General features: G+C 44.4%; 1 non-coding gene across 1 annotated transcript; it reads left to right on the top strand.

Moving 5' to 3' along the window:
* The first annotated feature begins 15426 nt into the window (after positions 1-15426).
* LOC132649405 (U6 spliceosomal RNA) lies at positions 15427-15529 on the top strand. The gene has a single exon (XR_009587840.1). It is a non-coding gene; the product is annotated as a U6 spliceosomal RNA (small nuclear RNA).
* The last annotated feature ends 3438 nt before the right edge of the window (positions 15530-18967 follow it).

The raw sequence follows: 18967 nt of genomic DNA, 5'->3' as shown, positions 1-18967 counted from the left end.
CTGTGTTTTGGTCAGCTGTGGTTTTATATAACTCTTTCCCTATGTAGCACAAAGAAGCTTCTTTCAGAAAAGGTGAGGGCTACACGTATCTGAGGGTAAAAGAAAATGCATTTAGAATTGTCATTTCCTTTGTTGGGATCCCTAATAACTCTCGATGGTCTGAAGTCTGATGTTAGCAATGAACATAGCTAGGACTGCTTTCTTCCACTTAGTGTCAGCACGGCATATCTTTCTCTCCATCCACTTGCTTTTAACCTGTTTGTGTCTTTACAGTTAAAGTGTGTTTCTTGTTGACAGCATAAGGTTGGGTCTTGCTTCTTGATCTTTCTGCAGTCTTCTTGTTTGTTTGTTTGTTTTTTGGGGTTTGTAGTTGTTGTTGTTTTGAGACAGGGTCTCACTATGTAGCCCTGGCTGGATTTGAACTCACTAAATAAAGCCAGGATGGCCTTGAACTTCCAGATATCTACCTGCCTCTGCCAGCTGAGTACTGGGATCAAAGATATGTACCATCAAGTCCAATTCCACAGTTTATATAATAAATTTTTTTTGTTGTTTTTTTAAGACAGAGTTTCCTCTGTGTAGACTCAGCTGTCCTGGACTCACTTTGTAGACCAGGCTGGCCTTGAACTCACAGAGATCTGCATGCCTCTTCCTCCCTGAGTCCTGCATTCAATTTATTTATTGTAGGGGTTGCATACATACATGTGTGCCAGATAGTTTTTATGCCAACTTTACACAAGCCTGTAGGCTTTACACATGCCTGTAGGGCATTTTCTTAATTAATGATTGATGGGGAAGTGGTCCTGGTTCTATAACAAAGCAGACTGAGCAAGCCATGAGGAGCAAGCCAATGAGCAGCACCCCTCCTTGGCCTCAGCATCAGCTCCTGCCTCCAGGTTCCTTCCTTATTTGAGTTTCTTTCCTGACTTCCTTCCACTGTGGACTGTGATATGGAAGTGTAATCAAAATAAAACCTTTCCTCTCCCAGTGGCTTTGGTCATGGTATTTGATGACAGTGATAGAAACGTTAACTAAGACAACATACTATGCCATGAATGCAGAATTCCGCAATGTGGGTCTCTAGGATTGAGCCCAGATCATTGAGATTGGCAGCAAGCAACTTTACTCACAGCATCCGAAACAAGAAAGGCCTCAATAAGGTGAAAAGCAAGACCCAACTCATCAAAGTTGTTCTCTGACTCCTGCAGACATCTCCTGACCCCACACCCCCACGTTCACATCCACGTGCACAAAAAACAAAAATTTAAAAAGTAAAAGGAATTTCTGACTTCCAAAGGAATTCATAGAATAAATCCACAGAGCTGAAATCTCAGGTAAGATGCTCAGGAGGGAGGACTGTGAATCCAAGGTTGGCCTGGGATATCTCGTGATTTTTGAGGTCTGGGTTTTGCAAAAATTACTTAAATACATTTTGAATATACATAAATATAACATTGCCTAAATATTTTTATGTGAGTTAACACATAAAAAATTATAACTCTAAGTGGAAAACTCAGTAAATTTGTCAAAATTTAAAACTTGCTCCTCCAAATGAAAAAGCAAGCCAAGACTGGGAGAATGCGTTTGACAAAACGTGGGCAAACAATTCTTACAACAAGATGATAAGCACCTTCAAGACATAAACAAGTGGTGCAGACTCACTGCAGTGGCCCATGAAAGGCACATGGTTTCTGAAGGTGTTTAGCAAGATTAGTTACTAGGAAACAAATCAAAATCACAGTTTCACTACCCACCTACTAAAATGATGGGCTGGCATGATGTTCAGTGGTGATTGTGTCCTAATGACCTGAGATCAATTCCCAGCACCTACCTGGGAAAAAGAGAGAACTGACTCTAGCAAAATTGTTCTCTAAGCTACACACACACACACACACACACACACACACCACAAATCAGTGTAATTAAGATTTAAAAGGCTCAGAATATCAAGTACTAAAGGGGACATGAAGTACTTTCTTCCAGTGCTGGTGGGAATGTTAAATGGTGCATCTGCTTTGGAAAAGCTTGACACTGTTGTAAAAAGTTAAAATTACATGAGATGACCCAGCCCTTCCATCCTTATGCATTTTTCTAGGAGAAGCGAAAACATGCATCTGCACAAAGGCCTCTACATGAATATTCATAGCAGATTTATTATGATAGCCAAAACCTTGAAGGAAAAAAAAAACACAACAGCAGATGTCTATAAGCAGGAAAAGAATAGAGAAATCTGCCCATCAGATGAGAGCCTACAATCCAGCATCGAATGTAAGGCATTCCCAACACAGGCTACAGCAAAGATGCACTTCAATAGCATCACGGTGTGCAAAAGCAGCAGCTAGACAGAAGAAGTTGAGTCCTTTCTAATCCCGTTTCTATAAAATTGCAGAAACACACTGCTAACGGTCCCAGCCTCTGCCCACGTATGTCTGCTGAGCACTAACTATGACTGAGAGATGCTTTAGTTACTATCTTCTGCTGCGATGAACCATGACCAATCTGGCTTACAGAAGAAAGGGTTTATTTTGTCTTATGGTTCCAGGGGGAGAGTCCCATAATGGCGGGATAGGCGTGGCAGCAGGGAGCCAGAGCCAGAAGCCAGCTGATCATATTTTGTCACACAGGAAGCCAAGAGAGCGAACAGAACGTGAGCTGGCACTGGGAATTCTCAAAACCTGTGCCTCTCCCCCCTCCCACCCTCTGGTGACATACACCTATAGCAAGACTGAATGCACTACTTTCCCAAGGAGTGTCACTAAGTGGTGACCAGGTGTTCAAATACCCGAGTCTGTGGGGGACATTTCTCATTCCAACTACAACACTGTGAGTGTCAGATTCAAGACCTGGTATTAAAAGAGCGTGTAAAAGGTTTCATTAACAGTTATGTGCTGGTTGCATGCCAAGTTAATGATATTTTGATATTCTGTATTTTATTACAAGAAGCGCTATTAAAGTCAATTTAATTGACCAGTAATATGAGAAGAATTAGAAACAAAGGACCTTCACACTAAGAAAAGGTAAAGTTTAAATTCTGTAGCCCCTCTGTTGGGACTAACTTTAGTTCTAAGCATAACTGGGGCTCCTCTGTTAACACCTGCTGTCACGTTTAGCCCATCAGAAGCCACTTTGCCTCCAGGTCTCCATTTTGATCATCAGGTGAAATTAAGTTCAAGTTCTCAGGCCCTACATGCCTGAGACCAGGACACAAGTCAATAGTTCAATACTTGCTGCTTAGAATAAAACAGGAGGTGATCCCTGCATGCTCTGCCCGAGTTAAGGATAAATGTGTGCACTGTTGGAGTTACGACTTTCCCTGAACGCTGGGGAACTGGAAAGTCCCCAAGCCTATACACCCTAGCCAATCAGCTTACAGTGCTTTCCTCGCTGCCTAGATACAACACAAGACATTTGGAACAGAATCAATTTGTGTTTAGCTGGTCAAAATGATGTAATGCTGGCCGCTTCCCCCCTCGCTTCCTCCCCTTGGTTACCTGGTTGTTACCTGTTGTTAATGGTGTTCTGTATAAAAAGACGGCCTTAGAAACAGACCGCCGTCATAGTCTGGCTCCCGAGCCCAGATTATTATGGCCCTGACAGGTCGTCTTCCTTCAGCGGTCAAGAAACTTCCATCAGTCCAAGTCTGGTGTTTGAGTGGTCAGGGTGCGGCTATTCCTGAACCCATAGCAGTTTTGTTTTGTTTTGTTTTTTCTCTCAGATTTGTTCTGGTGAACGGGGTTCTGTAACGTGAGATCATTTTCTCTTTTCTTTTGTTTATAGCAATATCAAAGCCAGGCAGGATGGTGCACGCCGTTAATCCCAGCACTCAGCCTTCTGCACTTCAGAGGCAGAGGCAGGCCGATACACGAGCTCGAGGCCAGCCTGGTCTCCAGAGTGAGTCCCAGGACAGCCAGGGCTCCACTGAGAAAGCAACAGCAACAACAAAACCCTCCTCACCACTGTGAAACTGGGCGTGGTGGCACAAGCCTTCCATTCCAGCGTTGGAGCCCTTCTGCACAGGTGGCTGCCCAGCCCGGCAATTGGCCTTTCTTAACCGAAAACTGTTGTCATAAAGGGTTTTACAGGTAAACAATAGCCTACGTCAAGATCTGGCCACAGAAGCTTGGAACCCAGAACCCAGAACCCCACCCCTCTGTGATTTAAATGTAAAAGGCTCCCCCCAGGCTCAAGCGCTTGAAGCCTCGGTCCCCAGCAGGTGGCGCTGTTTCGGGACGTTGTAGCATCTTTAGGAAACCTCGCTAGAAGTGAGTCGCTGTGTGAGCTGAGGTTTTCCAGCCTGACCCCACTTCTTGGCTGTTCTTCCTCAGGGTAGAGACAGCGTGACCAGCCGCCTCACTATCTTGACGCTACATTTCCCCTGACATGATAGACTGGCTACCCAAGCCTGAGAGCCTGCGCTCTCTCTCTGGGACTCGGGAAAGGTGGCAAGAGAGCATTGACTCAACAAAGTTATCCTCTGACCTCCACAAATCCTGTCCTCTGACCTTCAGACCCTGGCTCAAAACAGGACAGTGGAGCAGGATACAGTAAGGTATTCAGGGTTGAGTTCACACACACACACACACACACACACACATATACAACACACACATACACATACACATACATACATAGCACACACATACATACATACATATACACACATACATACTCACGCACACTCTCATATACATACACTAATAATTTAGGAAAAGAAACAAGCTGGCCACATACTTTTAATCCCATCATTCAGAGGCCTGAAGCAGGGAGATTTTTATAAATTAGAGGCTAGCCTGGTCTCCATAGGAAGTTCCAGACCAGCCAGAGCTGCATAGTGAAACCGTGTCTCAAAAAGAGAGACAGACAAGACAGAGGAAAAGTAACTAATGTATATCCCAAAACCTGAAGGGAATGCCCAAGTAAAGAACCTTGAAACCTTTAAGCAATATAAATTCATCTATTAATGTTCTATAAGCATTCCTTTTTCACTGAAATTATTGTAAGATAGCAGGACTGTAATCAATGGCTGTCACCAGGAATCATCAGACACTTGGAAAAACTTGGCTTTGGCCTCCATTGTACTCAGCCAACTTCATTATACTTTCTGCCTAGTAATTATAGATCTCATTAACAAAGATGGGTTTAATAACATAAAAATAATAGACACTGCAAATTGCATGCTCCCCTAAGAGCATACACTTTCACACACCAATGTGCAAAACATGATTTTTGTTTGTTTAACCCAGGCAACTGGAGTTCTCTAAACACAGTGAAAGTCTGCAATTTCATAGGGATGGAAGCTTCATGGTTTATCACAAGGCTGCCGTTGCATTCCTTCCTTCTTTGCACATAAGGTTGTCCACGGACAACCAGCACAGAAAAACATTTAAGAATTCCCAGGCAGTAGCCTACCTTTTAAATTATTATGATGGTAACTGTGTACTTCCTAAAAAAAACAAACAAAAAAAACAAAAAAACAAAAAAAACAGACACACACAAAGGGAAAGTTAAAAAAAAATACACTTAAAATCTCACAATGTAAAAGAGCCCCAACTCTTGTTAATATTTCTTTTCAAATTTTATATTACACTTATTCAATGTGTGTGTGTGTGTGTGTGTGTGTGTGTGTGTGTTGAGAAAGAACATGCTTACACATCCCTGCACCTTCCACAGCACACACAGAGGTCAGGGATCAACCTGAAGGAGTCAGTCTTCTCCCACCATGTGGGCCTCAGGGATAGAACTTAGGTCTTCAGGTTTGGCCACAGGTGCCTTGGCCCACTGAGTTATTGCCCTGGCTCACAGCTCTTAATAATTTGGTTTATTTTATTCCGTTGTTCTTATAAGCGCATTTCCCAGAGTTGAGATAATTTTGTATATGGCTTATTTTTTTTCTTCATGAATGTAAACCTGAGCATTTTGAGCATTTTCTGTTTTTAATTCAAACCTTAGCAGACCAATGTTTAATGTATGTGTCTTATGCAGTGTGAGTTCACGTCAGTGACTTCATCATTTCTTGTTGATGGACATTTAGATAGCTCAATTTTCCACTATGATCAGGAATACCTGCCTCCAGGTACGGCCTGGAACTCCAGCTACTATGGATGTTGAGGCAGAAGGACCATAAATTCAAAGCTAGTCCGGGAAACTTGGTGATATCCTGTCTCAAAAAAGTGTGTGTGTGTGTGTGTGTGTGTGTGTGTGTGTGTGTGTGTGTGTATTTGGGGCTACAGATCAGTGGTAGAGCTTTTACCTAGCATGTTCTCGTTCTGGGTCCAACTCCCAGACCCAAAAACAACAAAACAAGAAGGCTCGGGAAATTGTTCAGTGCTTAAAGAGCTTGAGATGGTAGCATGAGGACCAGAATTTGAATCTCTAAGCCCACGACTAATGCCAGGTGGGTGTGGCAGGGATTGCCCGGAATTTCAGCCTCCTTGGAAGTTGGAAGCAGGGATCCCCAGTCAAGCTGGGTAGCAAGACTAGCCACACTGGTGAGCCCTTGGTTGGATTAAAGCCGCTGCTTCAGTGAGTAAGGCGGAAGAGGGACCCAAAATTAGGCTGATGTTAACCTCAGGCCTCCACAAGCAGGCTCACACCCTCGCACGGGCAGCGCCACCCATGAGCGCCTACACACGTGAAAATGGGAAAAGAAAAGGAAAGAATATGAGATGACTATTCGTCCACACTTACACCGTGAACCTGGGCCCAGGCCTACAAAGCTCTTCACTGGGACCACGCCTCTGAAGTATCTGAGAAACATATCCTATAGAACAACGAAGCTGAAATAATACAAGTGTGTTTAGAACTCGTAGCACGTCCCAACAATGGCTTTCCGGAAGGCTGTTCCAGGTTATGGTCCACTAGGAGAGGACTTAGGTGTCCACTTAGGGCAAAGTTATTCGTCTATATTATTTTGACTTAAGGATTGATAACTCCTGATGCAAGATGTATACAACATAATTATTTTTTTTTTGCAGAAAATTTTACTCACCGCTGAATTGACATGCTAACTTATGTGGAGTTTATTTTCAGTATTCCATCATGACTTCAATCTTGAGTCAATAATAATCGACTTTTGTTTTGTTGTGGTGGGGGACACGGCTTATTGATTTTACTTTATGTGTCGGACTGTCTTGCGGGCATGTGTGCCCATCACCTGTGAATCTGGTGCCTGGGGGTCAGGAGAAGGTGTTGGATCCCCTGGATCTGGAGTCACAGGAACTTCTGAGCCGCATGTGGGTGCTGGGAATCGAACCTGAGTTAGAGCTACAGGAACTCTTGACCTTGAAGTCTCCCCTCCGGTGCCAGCCTCGGGTTGTGATAACTCCTATTATTGCTGTCCCTGACTTTCTTTTCTTTTTCAGCCACGCTCTTGCTGTCCTCGGCCTCCCTAGTGCTGGATCTTCAGGAGTGTACTGCGACACTCAGGAGCTTAGGAAATATAGAATGTACACCAGGGCCAGCCAAGTGCACCAGGGAACTGATGGTGTTCACCACCAAGCCAGACAACTTGGATTCGATCCCTGGAACTCACACATTAGAAGAGAAAAAAAACCCAGCCTCCTGCAATTTATTTTTTGAACACACATGAACACACATAAATAGATAGATATTTTAAAGGATAAACTGGAAAATGCAAAAGATAAAAAATAAAATAATATCACAGCTCAGAATCTTGCTAAAACACTGTTTTTCTGGCGGGGTTTCTGAGCATGTTCTACTGGAGAAGGGACTCTGAGTTTCTCCTTGTCGATGGCCAGCAATCACCTAACCAGGGCCCTTTTCTTCACCGATTTCCCTGCGCGTTTCCCTCACTTGGAAGCTGGTCGTGGCATTAACAGCAGCATGTCTCTCCATCTTGACGCTCCTCTTTCTAAGTGTCAGTTGCTCAAAATTGCTTCCTCCGGGGGCAGCAGTTTGTTTTTTAACATTTAAATTATGTAAAGTTTCAGGTGATTTCTCTGGATTTCCAATACACACGAATGAGAAACAGATGTGGAGAAAGAGAACACAGTCAAAGGAAGCAAAAATGCCTGGCTGCATTTTGTTTAATAGAGTGCAGGAGTCCAGGGCAATCTCTGCTTCACCCCACAGAGCCTAGATCAATAACATTTCCTATAGACTCTGGCTCTCCCGACACTGTCATCAACACAACTTCTTTTTAAAACACACGACAGAGTTACCAATTATGTAGTACTATTCTCAGGGATCCATGAGGCCAGAGCTGAGATCCCCTTTGTCTGTCTTGTTCCAGGATCTGGGCATGCTTTTTGTAGTTTTATTTATTTTAATGTGGGGTGCGGGGAGACCATGTGGATAGAGGCCAGAGGGTGACTTCTTGGAATCATTTTTCTCCTTCTACCGTGTGGGTCCCAGGGATCAAAACGGATCGTCAGCGTTGGCAGCAAGCACCCTCACCTACCGAGGCGCCTCATCAGCCCTGTTAGACATTTTGTTTTCAACAAAATATATACACAAGGAGTGCATGGAAACATAGCACATCTTTAAAGGGATCCCCCAGAGTCGGTACAGAACACACCCAGACACCAAGTTCTCAACACAGGGCAGGTTTACTACCCCTGAGGGACAGGCGGGGGCGGGTAGTGTTTTTTTGTTTGTTTGTTTTGTTTTGTTTTTGCAGGAGTGGAAAAAAAGCGGGGAAAGAAAAGGGAAAGCCTGTGCTGGGGTGAGCTGGTAAGTCCTGACTGGACAGGTTAGCAGGGCAGCCACATACTACGTTTTGATGTTTGCTGGACCGTGGTGTTTTAGTCTCCGGAACGAGTCAGGGACAAATCAGGGAACAGACCTCCGGGGCTAGCTTTAGGGATGTGATCTAACCGTGTAGGAAGGGAGAGGGAAGGCGGAAGGGCAAAAGCTGCAGGCGCCATATTCGCCACGCCTGGGCCTGTTAGAGGACCCTTCAGCATCCAAAGCAGAGCGAGCCCCACGTAATTCACTCCTCTAACTTACGCCTTCAAAGGCTCCTGGCCTAGCCCAGGCAGCCCGGACAGCTCCGCTCCAGAATCTCACATCACCAGCTGGCTTCTTACCTCTTTGTAATTTTGCTCCACGCTCCTGTATGATTGTTTCAGCTGCAAAACTGATTCATAGGGAAGCCCTCGCCTTTCTCCGAAATCTCTCTCCAGCGTCAGTTCATGGCAGGCCTATACGGTACCTAGCTGTAGAGTTTTCAGAGCAGCATGGCTTCACCCCGGTTTCGTAGTTTGAAGTGGGATTGTGATGGGGTTCAGAACGGGACACCAAGAGCATAGATCTCCGGTACTGTATGCGTGTGTGTGTGTGTGTGTGCGCGCGCGCGCGCGAGCGTGTGTGCGTGTGTGTAAAAGAGGAGAGTGCTGGCTCTGTAACCCTGAACTTGCTTTGTTGACCCTGCTGGATTGGAACTCACAGACATCTGCTTGCCTCAGCCTTCCAAGCGCTGGGACTAAAGCTATGAGCCACCACGCACAGTCCGTACATACGCTTACTAGCTGCCTCTGTGATGTAAGCAGCTATCCTCTACTTCCGGTCCGTGATGTTCTGCTCAAGCATTCGGTGCCATCATGGGGACAAGTAACTATGACGGGACCCAGGAAACTATGAGCCAAAATGAATCCTCCCTCATTTCCAGCAGGTGCTTGGCCACAGCGATGATAAGGTAACTAATATAATCAAGAACACCTTTCTCCCCCTGACCCTCTCTACCCTGAAACAGGCCCCTCATTTGATAAGTGCCCTTCCTGCCCTGGAGGAAAGGAGCTCCCATCTCTCTAATGCCCCAGGACCACTGAGAAATATCTAAATTCTCCCAGCCTATCGCTGTGAGATGGACATTTGATCAATCACACCTCTGCATGGCTGCTCCTAAGATTACAGTAGCTCAGGGCCTGGGGGGTGGCTCGGGGGATAAAATAATTAGTGAACAAGACCGAGGCCCCGAGTTCAGCTCTCTTGGATCTGTATTTCACGCAGAGGCAGACAGGAGGATATCAGGGGCGTGATTGTGAGCATGCATAAATGCAGTTTCTCTCGTACTATGGACCTTTGTTTCTGGTCTGCCATGTCACAAAAGGCTTATTTTAAACAAGTCTGTTACACTGTTCTCTTGTTAATCTTCTGTTATAAGTCTCAGCTTGAATGTAGCAATGGGTGTCAAGGGGGGGGGGAGAGGAAAAGACTCATGTCCTGTGCAATATTCTGGGTGTGATTGCAGGGTGTTTGCTCTCTGCCAGTATAAACGGGCATCCTGCCTTTTATCTGCCAACCCTCTTCTGAGGACTGTCATTACCTCTTTTGATACCAGAACACTAACTGCCAACAACCCTGAAGGGTGATCAGCCATGTTGTGGTATTTTCTCTTCTGTCAAGGGCTCACATCGTGACTTTGAACTTTGCCAGCTGTGGTTTTCTTATTTTTAAGACAAGGAACAGAGACTTCCTCAAAAGAGTTAAGTCCTTTAGGGGATGTGGTATATTCCCAGCGCTGGGGAGGTTGAGGGGTTTAGGCAGTGCCGCCAGATCAAGGGCAGCTGGGGTTACAGAGTGTCAAGCCAGCCTGAGCTATAGAGCAAGACTTTGTCTCAAAAGCTAAGGCAAACGGTAAATTAAAAACAAATAAATAAACAAATAAAATAAAAGTTAGCCCAGCACCGTGGTGCATGCTTGTAATCCCAGCACTCAGGGAGGCAGAGGCAGACAGATCTCTGAGTTCAAGGACAGCCTGGTCTACAAAGTGAGTCCAAGACAGTCAGGGCTACACAGAAAAATCCTATCTTGAAAAACCAATGGGGGGAAAAAGTTAAACAGCCTAACCCTCATTTATTATAAAAGACTAGCTTGCAGATAGACATGATATAGGCCAAGAAATAATATAATTCACACATCCATTATAGATGCAGGTGAACCCCAAGAAACTCTAAAAATCCAGGCAGCTAATCATCCCCAGTGTCTGCCTCTGAATTGAAGAATCAGGAAAAGGGTGTGAGCTGCAGAGCTGGGAAGCTTGCTTCCTAGGAAAAGTCCATTAGCAGTATTTCTTGTTTGTAGCATAGCTTTATTTTGTATTTTTAAATTATTAAGTGAAGGGAAAAAATAACAGGTTTTAAAAATAATTTTTTTTAATAAATTCAGTGTTTGGTATCTTTCTCAGAGAACTGAGGATAAAACCAGAATTGTCAGAATTTTTTTTTGTTTGTTTTTTTGTTTTTAAATCCCAAGATCGGTATCAGGTCTGTCCAATGGAGTTTCGATCTCTTGCTGTCCCTGCAGAAATTTCCCCTGGCGTTTCTGATGGGGTCACTCAACCTTGTCCCAGCCAGCGGCTGTTTGATCTTTTTAGTCCCATGCTCAGAAAAGTACACTGCCCCTGAAAAACTTTAGCATATATTTTTTTTTCCTTTTTTTATTTGACTTTATAATTTCTGTAGCCATGGTAAATTTGAGTTACTGCATTTAATTCCAAAAAGGGAAAGTCCAGGAGTGTCTGCAGCAGGCCGGAGTCTTGAAGACAACATCGGTGCCGCTCTCCCTCTCGCTCCCCTTCCCTCTCTCCCTCCCTTTCTCCTTCTCAGCCTCTCAAGTGAGTGAGGAGCCACAGGAACTGCCAGACACCAGTAGCTGGTGATGATGTCCTTTGGCAGCTGATGCGAGCTGCAGCGCCCCCTAGAGGCCCCCGGAGGCGCAATGAAAGTATCCAGACTGTATCCCGGGTACCAGGTCTCAGGCTACTGAGGTCTGCCCTCTGGTGGCGATGAACACTAATTACACTTACAAAAGATGCCTTTTTCATAAGCACCGGGAAGCCATTCAGAAGTCGCACCCTTTAGCTGTAGATAGGAAACCGTGTCTCTTACTTCTTTGGATTTCTGCACTCTATGCTCATGGTCCCCTAGATACCAGAAAAATGAAAACAATACACACAAATGCACACACGTTCAAGTCTTGCCTCTTATGAAATGTTGGGACCAATTTTGAGATTTATGAAATGATGAGAGCAAATGGGAATTTTCTTCTACTATCCTATGTCATTAACAACGTATCTTGGAAATCTGTACTCCTTTGTTTCATCCTCAATTCTGGAAACTACTGTTGGCACCCAACCAGACAACCCTACAGTTCCTATCTACAGAATGTGCTTCAGTGCTCCAAGAGCGTCAGAAGCCAGGCAAATGAGATAGTCCCCTACCAGAGGTGCACACTGGGCAGTGAGGTGGGGTAGGTTTGTCTACTAGACCTCAGCACCATGTGCATAACAGGAATTCAGTAAGAAAAGCCAGAAAACACAAAGGTCAGGGGCGATGATGGGGCCTGGAACACATTTTCCACCGCCCAAGACCATCAGGTGCCTGATAAGACATGGAATGGTGCTGGATTTTCTTTGTTTTTGATTTATTTTATTTTTTATTTCATGCACATTGGTGTTTTGCTTGCATATGTGACTGTATGAGAGAGTTGGATCCCCTGGAGCAGGAGTTACAACAGTTATGAGCCACAATTTGGGTGCTGGGAACTGAACGAGGGACCTCTAGAAGAGCAGCCAGTGCTTTGAACCACTGAACCATGTCTCTACCCCGGTTTTCTAACAGGAGAGGGCTGGGTTGGGGACCAGAAGCACAGGAAGGACCCTATGATTGTCAGGATGAGAGTGCAGCAAGGTCCAGGAGAGCTGCGTATGTAGTCCAGCACAAAGCTGTGAACTTACTGTGAAGTTCCCAAGCATGGACTTTGTGGATGACTATGTCTTGTCCCAGTGCCAAAAGGTTGGACATGCATGATGAAGGGAGAGAAGAGGACCATTAGACCAGCTGTAAGGTTGAACCTGTGTGACCACATGTATTAAGGAGTTATTCTCCGTGCAGACCAGGAAATGCTGCTCTGTGTTAACAGTTTGTGATTCCAAGTTGAGGGTAAACATGACTTTCAAACAATCTGATCATTTAGGCTTTCCTGAGCTCTTTCAGAGTTCCGAGGAAACTTTTTAAAACATGCCTCATGATGATGAGAACACAGAGAAAACGGAAACCTGGCATGTTGCTAATGGAATTATCAAATGCTGCAAGTGCTGTGGCAATCATTTTGGCATTACCTCCAAAAATTCAACATAGAATCACTATAAACTCATGCAATCCTACGCTTAGGTTTCATAGCCCTCCCCACACCCCAAGAACTGAAAAACTGGGTCCATAAACAAAAGCCTGAACATGATAGCACCAGACACAACAGCCAAAAGATAACAGCCCAAATGCATAAAAAACAGTATGTCTGTACAATGGAGTATTGCTGAACAAAAAGTACTCACACAGGCTACCAGGTAAAAGACACCAGACGTAAATTATTGTGTTGTATGATTTTTACTAATGGAAGATACATAAACAGGCAAATCTATAAGAAAAAAATTAATGAACTGGGAGCAGGTCTTTGGGCAGGGGTTGTCTCTGGGAGACAGTGAGATATTCGGACTAGGTAGTAGAAATGGTTGTGCAACTCTCTGATTGTGCTAAATGCCACTGGACTGTATCCTCTGTATGTGTGTGTGTGTGTGTGTGTTTATGATTTATGATTTGGGGAGAGGAGTCAAGGGGCTGGAGAGAAGCCTCAGTGGTTAAGAGCACTGGCTGCTCTTCCAGAACATCCGGGTTCAAGTCCCAGGAACCACATGGAGACTCTCAACTATCTGTAACAGTTCCAGGGGATCCGACACTCTCACAGAAGACATCCATGCCAGCAAAAACACCGATGCACGTAAAATAGATTATTAAAAAGTTTGGTGACTATAATCACCAAAATGTGAAGGTTTGTTTTCCCCGAGTTGGCTGTATATAAATTATGTCCAATCTTTAATGTTATGAATATTCCTGCAATGTATTCACATGGCTGATGATTACAGTTGTGATAAAGTGTACTTCCCAAACAGACCTGAGGTTAGATCCCCAGGACCACCTAAAAGGTAAAGGCACTCACCATTAACCCTGACAACCAGAGTTTGAACCCCAACACCTACACAATGGAAGGTAAGAACCAACAAGTTGCTCCCGATCTCCACACACGTCACATGAGTGTACAGTGTTGTGCCGATATGGGATGTGTGCTCATACACACACACACACACACACACACACACACACACACACACACACACACAATAAATAAATGCAAAGGGTTGGGGTCCTATAACTCCAGTGCTGGAAGGCTGGGACAGGAGGATCTCAGGGGTTCGCTGGCTCATCAGCCAGTTGGGGAGCACCACGTTCAGCAAAAGAGTGTCTCAAAAAAAGGGGAGGGGGCTAGAAAGAAAGAAAGATGTTCTGAAAATGGGTGTTTCATTCTAATTCCTTATTCCATCGATTCTAAGATGCAAATGCACCGTAGTTGACTTTTCTTGTTGCTGCCACCAAAGGATGCAGAAGAGAAAGGGCTGGCTTGGGCTCCTGGTTTGCAGGGACACAAGTCCAACTAGGCAGAGAATGAATGGAGACGCTGATACGTTGCTCAACAAATCACGTCAGTGGATGCAACACGCCAGTCCAGAAACAAGTATGAGATTAGAAGTATTTGGGGGGAAAGGACTATCATACATACCTTATATACTTTGGTACCCTCTTTTGGTATTTTTGTAAGTTTTTAGTAAACATTTATTAAAGGTACTAAGTTGAAATGTGCTTACTTTTCAGTAAGAAATTATAGTCAGGCTTGGTGTCTTTAATCCCAGCACTTGGGAGGGAGAGACAGGTAGATTTATATGAGTTCAAGGCCAGAGTGCGTTGTAGCAACTTCCAGGCTATATGCTGAGACCCTGTCTCAAAAAACGAAAATAAATTGTGCAAGCTTTAATGTTTTGAACTCTGGGCAATTTTTAAAAAGAATATAAATGTTTAAGAATATTTAGAAAAGAATTAGCATGTTTGTTTCACCTTAAGACATTGGCTATGTGAAATCATTGTTTATATTCCTGTTGAGACGATTATGCTGGGACCAAGTGCTTTCATATCACTTGGATTTTCATTTCACATTTGTTGAAATGGTTTTCAAAGATGTTTTTAGCAAAGATTTTATTTTGTGTTGCTTATACATGCATAGAAAGAAGTAAGCAGTAAAAAGCTCTTTCACATTCAGAATCCAATTTTTTCAGGGTTTTTTTTTTTTTTTTTTTTTTACATTGATAGTGATTAATCTCCATGCTTTTAAATCAAGAATGGTCCAGCCTACTTGGGTGAGTGCTTGCCTAGCATGCATGAAGCCCTGGGTTCAATTCCCATCGCTGCACAAAACTGGGTGTGTAGAACACCCTTTAAAGTCAGCACCCAGGAGGTGAGGGCAAGAAGAGTCAAAGGTCATTCTTGGCTGTATCACAAGTTCAAGGGCAGCCTAGGATACATGAGGCCCTGTTTTAAAAAGAAATTAAATCAAAATCGTTGCTAAAAGAACGTTCCAGGGCTGGCTTAGGCAGCACGCATACTTAAATTGGAACCACAGAAAACTTAGCACGTCCCTGTACAAGGAGGGCATGCAAATTCATGAGGCGTTCCATATTTTTCCGAAAAGAGAGCTGCCTTTGCCCATTTCTTATTTTAAAAAACATAAAAATAAAAATTTTGATGTAAAATAAAATGTTCTAGGAGCTGGAAAGATGGCTCAGCAGTTAGGAGCATTTGATGCTCCTCCAGAGAACCAGGCTTCAATTCCCATCACCCACATGGGGCTCACACATGTCTATAACCCCAGTCCCAGGGGATCCCAACACCCTCTCTGGCCTCTGGGGGCACTTCATGCATACGGTACACATACAATCATGCAGGCAAAACACCCATACACATAAAATTAGAAGAATTTTGCACCCTTGTCTCTGGAATATTTTCCCCAGGCATTTGACTTTTTAAAATTTTTTTTGCTATTGTATGTGTGCTGTCTGTTTGCCTGCTTGTGTATCTGTGCACCACAGGCATGCCCGGTGCCTGCAGAGGCAAGGCGGCATCAAATCCCCTAGAACTGGAGTTACAGACAGTTGTGAGCATTATATGGCTGCTGGGAGTCGAACCCAGGTCCTTTGAAAGAGCAACCTGTAGCTGGCCGCAGTGGCACATGCCTGTAATCCCAGCACTCAGAGAGGCAGAGGCAGGTGGATCTCTGTGAGTTCGAGGCCAGCCTGGTCTACAAAGTAAGTCCAGTAAAGCCAAGGCTACACAGAGAAACCCTGTCTCAAACAAGCAAACAAACAAACAAACAAACAAAAAAATCCAGAAAACACAAAAAGAAAGAAAGAAAGAAAGAAAGAAAGAAAGAAAGAAAGAAAGAAAGAAAGAAAGAAAGAAAGAGAGAGAGAGAACAACCTGTGCTCTTAACCAGGGAGCCATTTTTCTACCCCAGTTAAATACTTTCTGATGTACATCTGAAGGCAGTGACTTCCACATCATGAAAGCTGCCTAACTTCGCTAACTGCCAAAGGGATGTTGACGACTTCAGTGACATCAGAATTTAAAACTGACCAGATACACACAATTACCCTCAGGAATAAGGTGTTTTAGAATGAAGGGCCTTGTGGCCTTGATTGGGCCTTAAGCTGGGAGTGAAAGCATTAGAAAAAAAAAGGGATTTTACATATAAAACAACCTAAGGGAGACTTAAAGGGAAGGAGCGGCTTTCTCTTAAAGCCTTGGAGAGGAGCTTCAGTGTGAGGGAGCCTAAGAGATAGTGGGAAAGGGAACACCTTTAGAGAAATTCCTGGAACAAAAAAAACAACAATAACAACAACAACAACAACAACAACAAAAACCCCTCCCTTTTACAACCTTTGAAGGAGCAGGAAGTTTCACATCGCATGATTTAGTTCAACAGAGACTAGAAGACGGCATAGAAGAGTCAGGAACTGTTTAGGACCGTAAATTAGGAGAGTCTAAACGCCCAGGGAGAGGGCTGCAGGCGTTGTGGTCGGATGTCATCAAGGCTAAGGGTCTGGCTCCATAGGAGTGACCACTGTCTGAAGGGCCCATGTTTTAACAAGCGTGCTTTCTGCGTTGTTTTGAGACAGGGTTTTGGTGTGCAGCCCAGGCTGGCCTCCTCAGTGCTGGGATTAGCTCCAGCCTTTTTATAAGAACAATAATCCCACTCAGAAAGGGGAAACACTCTTGACCAATCGTCTCTCAAAGCTCTTGCTTTCGTATGCCACGACGATGGGATTTAAGACCTAACGTGAATTTTAGTGGGACCGACGTGGAAGCCTCATTTTTCATGCTTTACCATCACAGGAAGCAATAGGGCTGTCCAAGAAGCCATCAGCAGTGTAAGAGAGATGAGGAGTCATACAATGGGAACATCCTACAACGGGATGTGTTGGACAAGAGGAGGTAGGGCAGGGATATAGAGAAGGATCACAGTTGATGCCCAAATGCATTAGGAAGCCTTGTCAAGAACTCACTTAAGTTGCACTAATTAAAAAGATAAGTCATGGTGAGAAGCAAACAGGTTTAATCAACACGTCAGAAAAAGGAACCAATAACCCCGAGTATATCTTTGGGGTACTGATATGAGCTGTGGGTTTAAACAGAAGACTTGAGGTGGGGGCCTAGAGGTCTGTATAATTAAGCAGTGCTACACAAGGTATAGCCCTGCCCACCACTGTTTTAGCTGGAGCGGAATCTAGAGTGACTGACCTCTCTCTCTGTGCTTCCAGCCTTGAAGGCCCCTCTTCAAGGTGAGCGAGTCCGAGGCTCTTTGAGGAATTAACATGCCTATGCAGGGTCACAGGGGACCCTGAGCCAAAGCAAAGACAGACACAGAATGAAAGCAGCTAGGTGGGGTTGCCTTGTGGGCCCAAGCGAGGAATCTCTGCTTTTTAGCAAAAGCAGCTTCTAAAGACGGTTGCAGCTCTGGCTCCCCTTGGCTGCCTGCCCTCCCTGCTCTGTGTTCCCAGTGTCTGAGAAGCACATTTTAATAAATCATGTGCATACAAAGGCCTACTTCAGGGTCTGCTGCCGAGGCCCTGAAACTGAGACAAGCACATAAGTGATATTTGAACGAAAAGACAGAGCTGGAGACGACCTTCGTTGTTTCTTGATATATTTAATATTTTCCGGGATTTTGTGTAAACCGAAACACCTTTTACGTTGGAACCAATATGTGAGTGTTCTGCAAGGGGAAAAAAAAAATCTCCTAGAAAAAGACATTTGTGTCTCTTCCTTTGGCTGATTGTGGAAACAATGGGCCCCAAGGCTTAGACTTTCCCCTGGAACCTCATGCTGGGGGAAGGGAAAGGCTGAAGCCTGGCGCCAGCAGGAGGAGGTATGTGCCCCTCAGAAAAGGACCTCACAAAGTTCCGACAGTTTGCCAGACCATCTCAAGGGACAGCCTGGAGCCCAGACAGTGATGGGTCAGTGACGGGCAGAAGCACACCTTGACCAGGATCTCTTCACTATGCATCCCTCTTGCCCTCTTGTAAAACCTAACTCTCATGTCAAGATAGACGGGGGCAGGGTCATCGCACCTTTTTATAGGTTTCTTTTTCCAGTATAGCCGGGATGGTCGCATAAAATCTCTCTCTTTCTCTCTCAGAGATAGGCATGTCATTATGTAACTCAGGCTGGCTTTAATCGACTAGAGATCCTCTAGCCTCTGCCTCCACCTTCCAGATACTAGGATTAAAGGTGTGTGCCACCACACCAGCTCATTGGTTTGTGTCTTTCAATGAGGACGGGTGACACCAGGGCCCAGGTGCTAGACAGAAACGCTGGTTACAGTTTCAGTTCTGAACATGCGTACCCATGGATAATGTCAACTCTCATAAAGCTCAATTTTTATAGGAACTGCTCAAGATTCCACTGGTATAGAATTTCTTAATCAAGTCATCATCCCATCAATATGCCACAAGTATTCGTTTCTGGATGCAAGCATAAAAATCAATAGAAGATGGGCTAGGGAGGTGGTCTAGAGGTTAAGAACACTTGTTCTCAGAGAAGACCTGGATTCAGTTCTCAGCACA

The sequence above is a fragment of the Meriones unguiculatus genome, chromosome 19 (assembly GCF_030254825.1).
Source record: "Meriones unguiculatus strain TT.TT164.6M chromosome 19, Bangor_MerUng_6.1, whole genome shotgun sequence".
Classification (NCBI taxonomy): domain Eukaryota; kingdom Metazoa; phylum Chordata; class Mammalia; order Rodentia; family Muridae; genus Meriones; species Meriones unguiculatus.
This window is presented reverse-complemented; position numbering and strand designations above follow the sequence as displayed.